The 15,518-nt window shown below is 47.1% G+C and overlaps 1 pseudogene; it reads right to left on the bottom strand.

Annotated features, from left to right (window-relative positions):
* Positions 1-11,766: 11,766 nt before the first annotated feature.
* On the bottom strand, positions 11,767-11,863 carry LOC115064076 (annotated as a pseudogene).
* Between the last annotated feature and the right edge of the window lie 3,655 nt (positions 11,864-15,518).

Here is a 15,518-nt window from a genome sequence, read left to right as displayed (position 1 = left end):
TGGCAATACGGAGGTGCCTTTCATATACCATTGAAATGTTTCCACAACAATCTAAAAATACTAGACATAAATAAAGTGAGAAAAACCTCCTGATTCCCGGGAAAAAAAGGGGGGGGGTCATGTTAAGAGACCAAATGTGGCAAGTATCTTGGCTGTATGGCTTTTTTTTTTTTTTTTTTTTTTTTAATGTGAGAGCCACCACTGCGGAGAGTGGGGTTAGAAAAGGCTTGAAAATAAGGCAACTTTTGAAACAGGAGATTGAAGTAAAAACAAGTAGAGCCGTCATTCTCCCTAAGGAAGGATGTGGTGCAAATGGGGGTTACGTCAGCCAAGCATGGAGAAGCAGCGGGTAAACACATAGTGGCTGCACTGGGGACCAGCTCTGCTCCATTTTCTGTTGGCCGGAAGACTGGGGTGTGTGTGTGATGAGCCCGGTGGTGTGCACGCTGGAAGGGATGAGTTGGTTGCGTGCACATCTTAGGGGGCCACAGGGAAAATTCAGAGCCTACGTGTGCTCTGATGAAAACGTAATTTGGGGCTGGTGAGATGGCTCAGTGGGTAAGAGCACGCGACTGCTCTTCCAAAGGTCCTGAGTTCAAATCCCAGCAACCACATGGTGGCTCATAACCATTTGTAACAAGATCTGACTCCCTCTTCTGGAGTGTCTGAAGACAGCTACAGTATACTTAACATATAATAAATAAATAAATCTTTTTTAAAAAATTAAAAAAAAAAAAGAAGAAAACGTAATTCGATTAGAATTCGAATAGCTGGGCGTTGGGGTACACGCCTATAATCCCAGCACTCGCCTATAATCCCAGCACTCGGACAAGAGAATTCCAAGAGAATTCCAGGGTAGGAAGACAGCCTGGGGTTCACAGCAAGACCCTCTGCTTGGAAACAAAGCAAACAAGAAATTAACGCGGGCGGGGGTGGGGGGAAGGGCAGCTCAGAGGCAGAGTCCCAGAGCTTAGCATAAAAGAGGCCCTGAGTTCAATCCCTAGCATACACAAAGTAAAATGCACCTTTCTTTTTCAAAGCGATTCAAGAAAATAAGTCATTAAAAATAAAGGTATTTTGGTGTGCATGGTGGCTCATATGAGCCTGTGATTCCACTTGGAAGGCTGAGGCAGGACTTGGACTCCAGCAGCTTGGACTGTATGTTTGTATTTACACAGTAAGACCTTCTGCTTCAAAGATCAAACATCAAATAAAACAGTTATAAGGGGAGGGGGTAACCATGAGGGGTGAAGCTCAGTAGCAGACCTTTGAAAACATGGGTTCGAGTTTCAAGTTGGTGTGTGTGTGTGTTTCTAAAGTTATAGGTAAAAGTATGTTGTGTGACAGACAAAACTTTTCCTGAGGAGACAAAACACATTCATCTACTCTTCCTAGATGGGGAGCCCTCAACAGACCAGGTATCCCCAAAGTCCAACTTGGCAAACCAGTTTTACTGGGGTCACTTACAGGAGCAGAAATGACTCAAAGACAGCTGCATCACCAAAGCCCACCCCAGTGTGAGTGACAGCTCACAAAGCTGGGGACCTGGAGCACACTACATAGCCTGTAGAGGCTCAACAGATTGGGTAGAGTCCATTCCGAGCTGGTTTCTGTTTCTTCCAGGCAGCTGGTCTGGTCTGAGTCCTCTCTGCAGCTTTTCTCCTCTGAGAGTTGTCTTTGCAGCTCAGCTTGTCTGAGTCTTGGTGCCTAGGCTCATCTGAGAGACTTCTTTGCAGCTGAGTTGTTCACTCTGGCAGGAAGGCGCCTTGTGAATCTAGTCAGTTTCAGGGACTTCTTCAAGCTCTTTTGTTGTTTCTACCTCCTTCAGGATGGAATGTTTTGATCTCCAAGGAGACAGTTACAACAAGGCATTTGCTGACAGCCTGAGTTCCATCTCCAGGACCCACCCTGAAGGAGAGAACTGACTGCCGAGAGGTGTCCCTCTGACCCTCACACATGTTCACCATGGAGAGCACACACCCACCCACATGCATACACAAAATAAATAACTATTTTTTTTGTAGTTCTGTAACTCACTATGTAGACCAGGCTGGCCTTAAACTCACAGAGGGCTGTCTGCCTGCCTCTGCCTTCTGAGTGCTGGGATCAAAGTGGGCAACAGTATGATTTAAAAGCTATTAGGCCAAGAATCAATAAAAAGTTGGGCTGGCTTTTGTTTGTTTGTTTGTTTTGTTTTTAGCTATTAGGCAAAGCTGGAAAGATGGCTCAGTAATTAAAAGCACTAGCTGCTCTTCCTAGGGGCCTGGGTTCAGTTCCCAGCACCCACACTGAGTGTCTCATACACACCTATCACTCCAGTTCCAGGGGATCCAACATCATCTTCTGACTCAACATCATCTTCTGACTTGTGTGGGCGCCATACTCACATTCATATATACATATCTGTGTGCACATGTGCGCATACACACATACACACATAGATGGATAAAAATTAATCTAAGGAAGAGAAATAGAAGTGCCATTTTGGCCATGAAGGAATATGGGAAAGTGGAAGTTCTTGTCCTGGTTTTATCACCCATGACCATGTCTATTCTGGAGTGGGAAATCAGATAATTATGTTTCTTATTCTCTCTCTCTCTCTCTCTCTCTCTCTCTCTCTCTCTCTCTCTCTCTCCTCTCTCATTTTTAGACAAGGTCTTAAGTAGCTTGAGCTACTCTCCACCTTCTGTGTAGCCAAGGATAGCCTTGAAGTCCTCATCCTCCTGCTCTACCTCATGAGCACTGTGATTATAGATAGGCCCGCACCACCAAGCCCAGTGTAAATCTTGCTTTAAATCTGAGGTTCCTGGTCCAGTTCTGTTTCTGTGTGACATGCCATCCTCAAACTCAGTGGCTTCAGACAACATTTATTTTGCTCACATGTCTGCACTTTGGACAGAGCTCTGTGGAGAAACCTCAAGTCTAAGATCTATTTCACGACAATTAGTATATGGTAAGAGGGATGATGGGGCTGAAGGGATGGCTCTGCGGCAACGAGCACTGGCTGCTCTTGCAGAGGATCTCCGTTGGGTTCCCTGCACCCTCAGGGTAGCTCACAACTGCCGGTGACCCCAGTTCCGGGTTATCTGACACCTTCTGGTCTCCTCAGGTATATCTCCCCCATCCAACATACACGCACACAGTTATACACGTTCTATAATAATAGTAATAAGTTTAAATAAAATATAAATAAAGAAGAAGAGGAATCCTGTGGCACCTTGGAGATGACATTTAAGTAATGAACAGCAGGACGTGAGGGGGCCTAACAGCTGTGAGCTCACACCACCAGTCCTTCTGTGGCGAGCATTAAATCCTCCCCTTCTCTGCCAGCACACTGTCCCCGCACTTGCATCCTGTCACTACTGGCTAGCCAGACTTGCACCTGTGATGCTCCTGGCCCAGCTCCTGACTTACAGGGCATGTTTTTGTGCACTGTGTAAAGTTCTCCCATATGTTATTAAATGCTGCTTTCTTTGCTTTCACATCTTGTTTCAATCCAGACATGGCACTGTAATGTTCATCCCAAGAATCTCCTGTCTCAAGTTTGTGTAAACAGTTCTTAGCATTTATTCTCTGCCTTGTCAATAAATGCTGATCTCCCTTTGGTTGGGCAATTGGTTGAGAGAATAGGGCAGAAGCTTCCAATGGCCAGGGGAGAAGGGGGAGAGGGAGAGGGAAGAGGGGGAGGGGAGAAGGAGGGGGAAGGGAGGGGGAGAGGGAGAGGGGGGAGAGGGAGAGACAGGAGAGAGGAGAGAGAGAGAGAATGGGAAATGGGAAATGATGGCATGGTCTTGCTGTATAGCACAGACTCTTGCCTCCTCTCTCAGGTGTGGAGATTATGGGCATGCACTACCACAGCTGGTGTCTAGGTTTCTATTTCTGTGGTAAAGACACCACTACTGAAAGCAATTTGGGGAGGAAAGGGCTTATTTGGCTTATATGTCCGACCACAGTTCATCATTGAGGCAAACCAAGGTGGGAGCTGAATTGGGGCAGGAACGGAATCAGAGGCCACAAAGGTTGCGCTGCTACCGGCTTGCTCCCCGGTGGCTTTCTAAGAAGTATTCGGTGGTAGAGGTGGAGGCTCTGGGTTTGTGTCCCAGCAACAAGTTGGCGGTGGGGGATTAGAGCATATTTTACAATGAGGACTAGTTCAGTTGGCACTAGCCAATTCCCAGGGCTCCACAGCTATGCGGGATGTGGCGGCAGGCTTAGGAATTCAGCTCTACATCATGGAATATTCTAGTCCAGGGATCCAGAGTAGTTGCAGGTCTAACTGCTCCCTCCGCTGCTCCTCACGGGGAACGTGTTGGCGCTGCCCAGCTCGCTGCCGCGTCCTCTAACCCTGTCACCCTAGCGGTGTGCAACCCCGCCCACATCCTACCCAGCGTTCTGTGGCTGCTATACGCGCGTCGCTGACCCAGGCATTCTGTGCCATTGAAGTCTGGGACCCTGGCTGCAGGAAGCTCGTAAGAGAGGGTGAGGCTGCTTCTCCCTTCAGAGTGGACTAGTCCAAAGTTGAAAAGGTTTCTGTGGTTCTAGGGACATGCCCGAGCGTTTCTAACAGAAGTTTGGGGATACCACACTTCGTTTAACCCCCCAAATTCTCTGCCAGTTTTATAGAAAGCACAAGTCAAGTTCCTCTTTGAGTTCTAAAAATAAGAAAGCCTTAGCAGGGCGTGGTCCTTTATGCCTTTAGTTCTAAAATTTAGGAGGATGAAGGAAGAGGAGTTGTATAAATCCAAAGCTAGCTTAGGTTAAGTAGTGCGTTCCAGCCTGGCCTATATAAGACTTTGCTTCAAAACTCAATAACAAGGGCTGAGGATATTGCTCAGTTGTAAAGTATAAGTCTAGCACGTGCCAAGCTCTGAGTTCAAATCTCAGCACTGTAATCAACTACAGAGATAATAAAACCAACTAGTATGGAACTCATGTAATCTCTCTCCCCTCTCCCGTCTCGACCCCGCCCCTATCCTAGCCCTTCCCTTTCCACAAAGAGCAAGGAATTCTCCAGCAAGGCAACCTGAGAATGAGAGGTAACGCTATAAATTCGGCTCTTGTCATTTCGTGGCTACGTGCCCTTGAATTAGTACTTAAACTCTTTGAATGCGTTTCCTCCTTTGCCCAACCGAGATAATGCCAAGGCCTTTGAGGGTGGAGTGCAATAGAACACAAGGGAATTAGTGCTCCGCAGACATCCGCTATAAGGACCCTTGCTGCGTACAACCGCGGGGTACTGGGGCGGGGCGGTGAGTAGGGGCTTAGCCCCATCCCAGGGCTCTCAGTGCTCTCCTGTAGGCGCTAAACCCAGCTGGAGTTAAGGAGGCTCAGGGCCATGCCGAAGAACAGCCAGCCCTTGGGCTTTTTAAAGCCCGCACCAGGGAGGGTGGTTTGGAGACACCAGGGAGCCAGGGAGTCTCACCTTTCCTGTTGGGTTTGGAAACCCTTCAGTCTTCGCAGCTTCTATGCTTGCTCCAAAGTTGCAGTGAAGCTCAGCTTTTGCTTCCACGCCCCATTAAAAGGACCCTCGGGACTTTATTGAGTTTTTTGTTTTCGTTTGTTATTTGATGTTCTAATATGCATGTATCAGATATATCATATATATCTGATGTTCTAATATGCAGCTAATGATGTTCTAATACCAGAAGGACCAGGCCCTCCAGGTGGGGGATGGTCCTACAGGCAGATTAATGGGATAGGCAGAAACACAACCGGAGGTTTTCCAAAGCCAGTTTGAAATCTTGAAATTTCTTTTTTTTTTTTTAAGATTTATTTTTGATTGTATGTATGTATGTATGTATGTATGTATATCCATGTGGGGGTATTCACAAGTGTGTAGGGTCCCTGTGGAGCCCAGAAAAGGGCATGGCATTCCCTGGAGGTGGAGGTACAGGTGGTTGTGAGCTGCCCAGCATGGATGCTGGGAAATAAACTTGCAATCCTAGAAGTGAACTCATAATTGCTGAGCCATTTTGCCAACCCCAATCCCCAATAATTCTTTTTTTCTCTTTTATTGACCTGGTGATTTATTTACTTTTTTTTTTTTTTTTTTNTTTTTTTTTTTTTTTTTTTTTTTTTTTTTTTTTTTTTTTGAGGGATGTCTCACTAGGTAGAGGCTGTCACTGGCTATCCTGGAACTCATTATGTAGAGCAGGGTGGCCTTGAACTCACAGAGATCCTCCTGCCTTTGCCTCCTGAGTGTCGGAATTAAAAACGTGCACCACCACCACCATCCAGCAATCCAGTAATTCTTAAATTCTTTTTGGTGGACAAGTATAGTGTTGAAAGAGGTTCGGAGTTTGTGCTGACGCCCTCCCCAGATAGTCTCCTTACCACGTGGGCAGGAAAGCCAGCCTCAGGACTAATGAAGGTAACAGGACAGGCTTTGTTTTGTTCTGTTTTTGTTTGTTTGTTTGAAGCAGGGTCTTATCTGGCCTCAGACTGAAGACCTTCCCACTTGGATCCCAAGCACTTGGGTCAGGGGTCTGAGTCACAATGCCTGGTGGCTTTCTTGCCTGATCAGGACCACCACCAAACAACTAGAAAGTCTGGGTGGTGGAGCTCAGTTGATAGAGTGCTTGCCTAGCAAGTACATAGCGCTGGGGTTCCTACAGTCTCCAGTAATGTATAAACAGGGGGGATCGGAAATTTGTCAAGATCATCCTAGGCCATGCAGCAAGGCTGAATAGGAACCTCTTAAAAACGGACAAAATCCCTAAGCCCTCTTAAATCCGTGGCTTGGAAGAGTACATTAAAGACCAAGTCACCAGGGACCAGCATGATGGAATGGAGGTGACACCTAGTAGAAGAACTTATGTCAGAGAGGCTATATGCCCGCCCTTAAAGGGGGCGTGGTTAGGATCCGCGCTCCTTATTTTCTCTCTGCTTCCTGGCTGCCATAAGCAAGCATTCCTGCTTTGAATTGCCACAGACTCTAAAACAATGGGGCCAACTGAGCATGGCTACTACCTCAGAAGATTGTTTCATTGATGGAAAGATGACTAACACACCACATGCACTCAGGAGCTGCCTTGCTTTCTTTGTGAGTCAGGCTGGGGTTTCAGGAATGTTGGGCAAGTAATTTACCAGTGCGAGTCAGCCCTCCCTCCTCTCCTTCCTCTCTCCTCTCTCCTCTCTCTCTCTCTCCTTCTCTTTTCCTTTTTTAAAAACAGTGTCCATGTAGCCCAGGATGGCCACAAACTTACATATGTAGTTGAGGATGACTCGCCTGCCTCTATCCCCCAAGTGCAGGGATTACAGGTATGTGCCACTTCAGTTGGCCTTTTTCTTTCCTTCCTTCCTTCCTTCCTTCCTTCCTTCCTTCCTTCCTTCCTTCCTTCCTTCCTTCCTTCCTTCCTTCCTTCCTTCCTTCCTTCCTTCCTTCCTTCCTTCCTTCCTTCCTTCCTTCCTTCCTTCCTAAGTGATGTATGGTTCTGTGGCATCTGGTGCATCCAGACCACTGTGAAACCACCACTTCCTTATGGTTTTAAAACTTAGTCGTCATCCATAAAAATACTTGCAAGTCTTAGGAAGCCATTCCACATCCCAACCCTCTAACTCTCGCACAATAGTCATTCTGTTTCCTAGCTCGAGGTGGTTGGTCTAAATATTTCATTCAAAAAGATTTATGCCACATATGAACCTGTGTTTCCAAGGTTCACTGTCAGAAAACAACAACAAGACATGAGTCTTGTGACCTCAGTTTCTTCAAACCTTGAGATTGTTCTTGGAATGTGTTTTCATGCTCATCCCAGGTGTAGTGGATAGGAGTGAGTTCACTTCAGATTACTCATTATTTCTTGCTGCTGTTATTCAATCAGGTGTTTACATGCCTCTATGGAAAAACACAAGTTTTGCCACATGCAGCTTGTCCTTGTGACTGTACACTTTGTGATTTTTCTTAATCCCCAGAGTATAAATTGTCTGATGTTCTGAAGAAATCTGGCTATTGCTTGAGACTTTAGTTTACCTCATCTATTGGCTCCATTCTCCCAGGCTGCACTGCATCTAGGATGGATATAGTTCACCTAGGTAGTGGTGTACATCAGTACTCCCTCTGTTTCTTTTTCGTGGCAGAATACTATTCCATCGGATGAATGTGCCACCATTTACTCCTTGGTAGGCATTGTGTTTACTTCTACCTTCTCAAAACAAAGAGTCATGCGTCTGAGCTTCTGAGGGAAGTCATGTTCCATCTCCATGTGGACTTTTGGTTTTGTTTCTCCTGGATCTATATGGGTTGCTAGGTGATACCCATTTCTTATGCTCAACCTTCTTAGGCACTAGGCACGGTCAAGCTGTTTCATGCAGCAGCTTCATGTGGTATTGTGGTGGTCTGTTCTAGAGGAACAGCATCGGGGTGCACAGAGATGCCTAAGAAGAGATCCCTGTGGGAGTTGGCTCAGGAGATTGTGGAGGCTGAGGTGTAAGCTGGCCTGCTTTTTGCAAGCTGAAGTCCCTGAGAAATCCCTGAGTGGGATTCTGCTCAAGGTGAGGAGCAGGAGAGCTGAGGGTGTATAAACCCGTCTGAAAGGGATGAGAGAAGATGGCCCGGCTCATCGAGGCAGGAGGGACTCATATTGCCCCACCCTCAAAGTACTAGACGGTGCTGGGGAGGGCAGTCCTGTTACCATCAGGCATACATGTTTGAAGAACTTCACGTACATTCATAAGGAGAGGAGAAGAGCTCTTTTAAATATTAGATATTTAAATTTAAAATATTTAGAGCTGGGGCTAGAGAGTTTTGGTAGTTAGGAGCACTGCTTGCCCCTTTTAAGCATGCACACCAATGGCAGGCACGTGACTCTCACCATAGCTTTATTCAAAAAGACCAAACTGGAAACAATCCAAGTGCCCGTTAATGGTGACACTCAGGGTGTAATTCTGTACAGCATTGGAGTCGTTCACTGAAAACGAACACAGGAACATATGAATAAGTCTTACAAACTTCACATCAAGATAAAGAAGGCCTATAGAAAAGAGCCCAGAAAGGCATCCTGAATGTTTGTATAGAATTCACACCAGGAGAGACATGTTAGAAGAGACATGTTGGAGATGGTGCGAATTGAGAGACATGCCTGGAAGCAGACAGAAGATAGGGGGGTATGAGAGTCTAGCAATGTTCTCTCTGTCTCTGTCTCTTTGTCTCCTCCTCCTCCTCCTCCTCCTCCTCCTCCTCCTCCTCCTCCTCCCCTTCCTTCCTTCCTTCCTTCCTTCCTTCCTTCCTTCCTTCCTTCCTTCCTTCCTTCCCTTTTAACTACAGAGTCTTACTATGTAGCCCAGGATGGTCATAAACTTGTGATCCTCCTGCCTCAGCCGTCTGAGGGCTGACATGACAGGTATGAGCTTCCTTTTTATTTTTATTTTTTTTTTAATTGGGATAAAGTTGCCATCTAAACCATCTGACACGCCAGTCGTTGTGACTCGTGCCTGTAAGCCCAGCACTTGGGAGGCTGAGAAGGGAGGATTAGGAGTTTAAGATTATTCTAGGATGTATAGCATGTTTGAAGCCAGCCGAGGCTCCATGACACTCTTTCATCCACCACAATAGCATCTTTGAAACCAGCAACTCTTTGCCCTCCTGCCCAGCCTCAGGCGACTGATTTTCCTTGTGGTCTCTAGGAATTTGACTCATCTAGGTTCCTCACCCAGGCAGACTGGAGCAGTACCTGTCTGAGTGTCTGGCTGGTTTCTCTGAGTTGAGATCTTCATGGTGCTCTCTGTTGTCGCCTGGGACCAGACTCCTTTCTTTCCAAGGCTGGTGATAATGCCACTGTGTAAGCAGCCTGTGTTTTGTTGATTCAGGCACCAATCTGTCCACAAAGCACCGTCCTGCTGTTGGCTGCCTAGACGGTGGTTCACCACACAGTTCTGAGTGCATGTGTGTCTGTGCATGTGTGCCTGTGTTTGTGCATGTGTATGTTTTTGTGTTTGTATGTATTTGTGTGTGTTTGTATTTGTGTGTTTGTGCATGTGTATGTTTTTGTGTTTGTATGTATTTGTATGTTTGTGTATGTGTATGTTTTTGTGTTTGTATGTATCTGTATGTTTGTGTTTGTGTTTGTATGTATTTGTGTGTTTGTATATGTGTATTTGTGTGTGTTTGTATGTATCTGTATGTGTGTTTGTGTGTAAGTGTGTTTGTGTGTTTGTGTTTGTGAAGCCACAGCAAACGTCTGGAACAATGCTGCTGTGCCTCAATCAAAGTTTATTAAAAGAAAATGATTATGCTACTAAAAGAAACTGTGTCATTCCTCAAAGCATTGCTTCAAAGGCTAGGGGCATACAGGCTACCAGGGAATGCAGCCCCACAACCTCTTCTAAGGAAAAAAAAAATCTGCTGTATGCCTGACAGCACACACCACCCAGGGCCAAATCTAGACAAACAGGCCTGGGCATGGACCGACAGGCATGGGCAAGCTGCAGTGGGAGCCTCAATCTATTTAAATACAAAGGCTGTAGTGGCCCATGGCTGTGTCTCTGTGAGATTATCTCAAACACACATAAGCCAACAAACACCCACAAGGGCTAGAGCAGAAGATGTCCTGTGGAGAATACATGTGATACAGCCTTGCCCTGGATATGCATCTGTTAGAAGCTGCACATGGTGTTGGACCTAATGCATGTATAACAAAACCACAGCACACACTTCTAGCTCTGCCTATGGGCGAAGACTGGGCCACTGGGATAGACCCAAGTGCTTCCTGTAGATTGCAGGAAAGCACTCCGCTATATCCGTGTACTCCGTGGGCCGCGACAGGCTTTGTATTGAGGGAATCACACAGAGTTAATTGTCTGTTTTGAATAATTAAGGCAACAGAGGAAGGAATAGGGATGGTTTAGTGGTTAAGGGTGTTTGCTGCTCTTGTAGAGGTCATGAGTTTGCTTCTTGTCACCTATGTTAAGCAGCACACAACTACCTATGACTGGTTCTGGGAATCCAGTGTCTCTGGCCTCTGTGCTCTCTCTCTCTCTCTCTCTCTCTCTCTCTCTCTCTCTCTCTCTCTCTCTCTCTCTCTCTCTCTCTCTCTCACACACACACACACACACACACACACACACACTCAGGATGGGTGGGGGAGAAAGAGGGAGGGAGGAAGCCGGGCGTGGTGGCGCACGCCTTTAATCCCAGCATTCAGGAGGCAGAGGCAGGCGGATTTCGAGGCCAGCCTGGTCTACAGAGTGAGTTCCAGGTCAGCCAGGGCTACACAGAGAAACCCTGTCTCGGAAAACAAAACAACAACAACAACAAAAGAGGGAGGGAGGACCAATCACTCCAGCTGGGTCACGAGAACAGGAGTTCTACAATGGAGGGGACCAGGACAGAGCTGACAGCTTCACAAGATCGAGCCTCCCACCCTTCCGGATAAGTAGAGTCCCAGCAGACGTGGTCCGACTTGGTTCCTTCTCATCCTGAGTAGCACATTGGATTATCACAGCTCCTTTATTGTGTTTATGGTGAACACTGGAGATGTGTTTAGTCCAGCATGTTACTAGTATGCTGCTGTGAGGATTGGTGTTTGTTACTTTATGTGTAAATTTGGATAGTTAGTGGAGTAGTACCACAAACATTTTCAATATTATGCCTCAACTTTAAAAATGGTCCCACTTCCCCATATGTGAATTTTCCAGAGGTTTGTAGCTATTGAAAAGTGGTTCATGGCATAGGGGTTCATGGTCTCACTGTGTTTGTTGGGGGAGCAAACCTAGGGCTTTAATACAAGGCATGTGCACTTAGCCCTAACCCCGGCTTTTTTTTTTCCTTTTAAAAATATGGACTTCTTTGTAAATTTTCCCATCATCCTTGCACAGGGACCATGCTAATCTCTGCGTTGTTCCAATTTTAGTATGCTGAAGATAGCACTGCTTTTTCTAGTAGCATCTTGCTATGTAACCCAAGCTGGCCTCAATTTTTCCATTTTCTTTCTGTCTCCAGACATGGGGATTTCTTCTTAGAGCTCTATCTACTCCATCCATCCATCCATCCATCCATCCATCCATCCATATCTGATAAGGTCTCTGGTAACACAGGCAGGCCTTGAATTCACCATATAGCTGAAGATGCCCTTGGATTTCTGACACTCTTGAGAGCTAGGATTACAGGTGTGTCATCCACAGCTGGTTTATGTGGTGCTGGGGAATCAAAGCCAGGGCTTTGTTCATACTAGGCAAGCAAGTTACCAACTGAGCCACACCCTCAGCCTCACTGCTTTTTAAATAGCATTTCTCCAGTGACCAAGGATGTTGGCTAATGCTTCACTTTTCTGTTAGCCCTCCATCTATCTTCTATGGTACCATGTTTATTTCTAGGCCCACTTCTGGCTAGATGGTTTCTCACTGAGATGCAAAAGTTCCTTGTGTATTCTGGGCACAAATCCTTTGGCAGACATGTATTGTGTTCATTTGCTCCTGGCCTGCAGCCTCCCTTTGAATTTATTCTTAGCAACTCCTGAGGCCCATGCTTGTTTTCATGTCAACAAAAAGCTCAAAGAGGGAGAAGCCAGGGACATGGGTGTCCCAGGCCCCCAGGGACATGGGTGCCCCAGGCCCAGCTGACTGAGTGTTCCTCAGAAGCTTCAGTGGAACAAAGCTGAGATTATACAGACTCTAGGTTGGCACTACCAGCTGGTATCACTGTGCCCTCATTGCAGGTAGATGAGAAGGGTTACCAGCAGGCTGACATCAGATAGACCCACTGGCTCTCTTCTGGAAGGGATGCTGGACTGGGGAACCAAAACTAGCCTGGGAGAAACACAGCACCCAGGAGGTCTCAGACAGCTTGTCCATGCTGGCTGCTGTGGGGATCAACCTGACAGAAGGATCTGAGCCCATGTCGGCTTTCACCTGCCCCAGCTCTTGAATGTCAGCAATGGCTTCCTGTTGGCAGTGCTTCAGTGGCTAGGGCAGTGTGCACCTAAGGGGATGTCAGCTTTTGCCCTGAGGTTGGTGCCTTCGGGGCCCACACCTGGGGCTGGGCTTGAATCGGGATTCCTCATTCTCCAGATGGCATGGGTAAGGCATGGGGTGCACAGCCCCTCTCAAGATCCAAGGGGAGTAAAGCACTGAGCTGTGGTCTTCCTAGGGCTCAGAAAAGATCCATGAGGGCTCTCAGGATGTCCCCCTTGGAAATGTCTCTTTGCTGTCTCTTCCTCCTTCTCTTCCTCATCTTCCTTTAGGTTTATTTATTTTTAGTTGATATGCTTGAGTGTTTTACCTGCACTATTGTCCGTGTACCATGTGTGTGTCCGGTGTCTGAGGAGGCCAGAAGAGGGCGTCAGATCTCCTGGAACTGGAGTTACAGATGTGTGTGAGCTGTGTAAGAGCAGCAAACGCCATCTTTCCAGCCTCCACTCTGTTCTTCCCTGAGGCCCTGGACACCCAGCAGGCAGGAGCAGGTTGTTGGATGGTACCATCCAGGCTCACTCAATTTCCTCTGCCTGCTGAGCACCCGGAGCCTCTCTGCGAGCTGGGGCTGAATGGGGCTTAACAGCAGCACCCTGCAAGCGGCTGGTGGCTTCTCCAGAACCTGTTCCCTGGCCCTTGGTGGTCTCTGGTGGCACCTACAGACTCTTTTTATAATGAGTTTATATGGGAAAAAATTAATTTAAAAACAAAAACCACACAGGAGTATATATACAAAACCAATTATATTTAGACGCAAAAACCACTGCATAGTGCTGCAACCTGTCTATAACTAGATAAATTTCCAGTCCTGGAAGAAGAAAAAGACATGTATCCCTGGCTGTCCTGGAACTCACTCACTATGTAGACCAGGCTATCCTGGAACTCACTCTGTAGACCAGGCTGTCCTGCAATTCAGAGATCCTGCCTCTGAGCCGGACGTGGTGGCACACGCCTTTAATCCCAGCACTCGGGAGGCAGAGGCAGGTGGATTTCTGAGTTCGAGGCCAGCCTGGTTTACAAAGTGAGTTCCAGGAGTTCCAGGACAGCTAGGGCTACACTGAGAAACCCTGTCTCGAAAAACCAAAAAAAAAAAAAAAAAAAGTTCAAGGTCATCTTTGGCCACATAGTGAGTTTGGGGCCAGCCTGGGTAACATGAGATCCTGTTTCAAAAAAACAAAACAATAACAAAAAACAAGCAACAACAACAACAACAAACCATGGCAAATAGTGGCCCTTGTTATTTTTTAATGTCCCACATTCAAGACTCAGAACTAACGCCTTATAGCACTCTGACCTCGCCCCACCAGGAGTGGATGGCTCTCTGCTCAGCCCCACTCCATCCATCTCTGGGGTTTTTACTCTGTGTGAAGGTTAAGAGAGGCACTCAGTGTTCTGGGCCCTACTCTCTGATCAACCGACAGTTGAGTGGATGACGTGTGTGCCATCACAATGACCATGCTGTATCAAAGACATGTGCCCTCAGTTCTGCGTGAAGTTCTTCCTTTGAGAAGCAGACCCATGACCCACCTGCAGAGGCATCTATAGGTGTTGCCAGGCCCACCTGAGTTGTGTCTCTGCTGAAGAACTGCAGGAAGACACCTGAGGATGAACATTTGCTTTCTGCTATGTCCAGCCCCCGCTGGAAATGACCGCTAGCCTCGGGCCCACGCCCATCTTGGGAGTGACAACACACATCAATAGAGATGCACGGCCTAGCAGTGAGGTGAGGTCAGTAGTGGAAGGAGAGAGAAGCCCAAGACTTGCTCCCTCCCCGTCCCTGGGGTCACATCAGCCCTTCCTCCTGGGGAAAACTCTTAGAGGACCTTAGTCAGTTCACCTTGGATCCCTGATCGCCACCACGCACAATGCCTGGCGCACTTGGGCACTGAAAAGTAATCCAACAAAGGAGAAAAGTCAAAATGGTTGAAGTCAAAATTTATGCTGGGTGGGCCTATAATCCCAGCACTTGGGGGACAGAGGCAAGGGTTCTGGGGTTGAGGCCAGCCAGCATCACCCTGTCCCAAAATGTGCAATTTACTTACTCTCAGCTCCGTTCATCATGTATGTACAGAGGCTGATGGTTTAGTTAAGTGGTAGAACAGATTTTTAGCCTTGGGTTCAACGTCAAATAATGTGTTGCCTGAATGGGCACTTGAGATTTAAAAATAAATTGGGGGAGGGGCTGGAGAGATGGCCAGTGGGTTATTCTTCCAGCACCCACATCAGGCTGCTCACAACCACCCCTAACCTCAGCTCTGGGCAATCCAACCCTCTCTTCCGGCTTTCTCAGGAACCTGGGCACATAGAACATATATGCATAGAGACACACAAGTAAAATTAAATCTTTAAAAAATAAATCATCTCTAGCTGGGTGGTAGTGGCTCATGTCTTTAATCAGCATTTGGGAGGCAAAAGCAGGCTGGTCTCAAGTGAGTTCTCGGTGAGTTCAAGGCCAGCCTCGGCTACAGATCTAGTTCCAGGGCAGCGAGAGTTCCACAGGGAAACTATGTCTTGAAAAACCATCATTGGGGCTGGTGAGATGGCTCAGCGGGTAAGAGCACTGACTGCTCTTCCAAAGGTCCTGAGTTCAAATCCCAGCAACCACATGGTGGCTC

The sequence above is a fragment of the Mus pahari genome, chromosome 5, assembly GCF_900095145.1.
Source record: "Mus pahari chromosome 5, PAHARI_EIJ_v1.1, whole genome shotgun sequence".
Taxonomy (NCBI): Eukaryota; Metazoa; Chordata; class Mammalia; order Rodentia; family Muridae; genus Mus; species Mus pahari.
The sequence above is the reverse complement of the archived record's forward strand: the minus strand, read 5'-3'. Positions and strand labels throughout refer to the sequence as shown.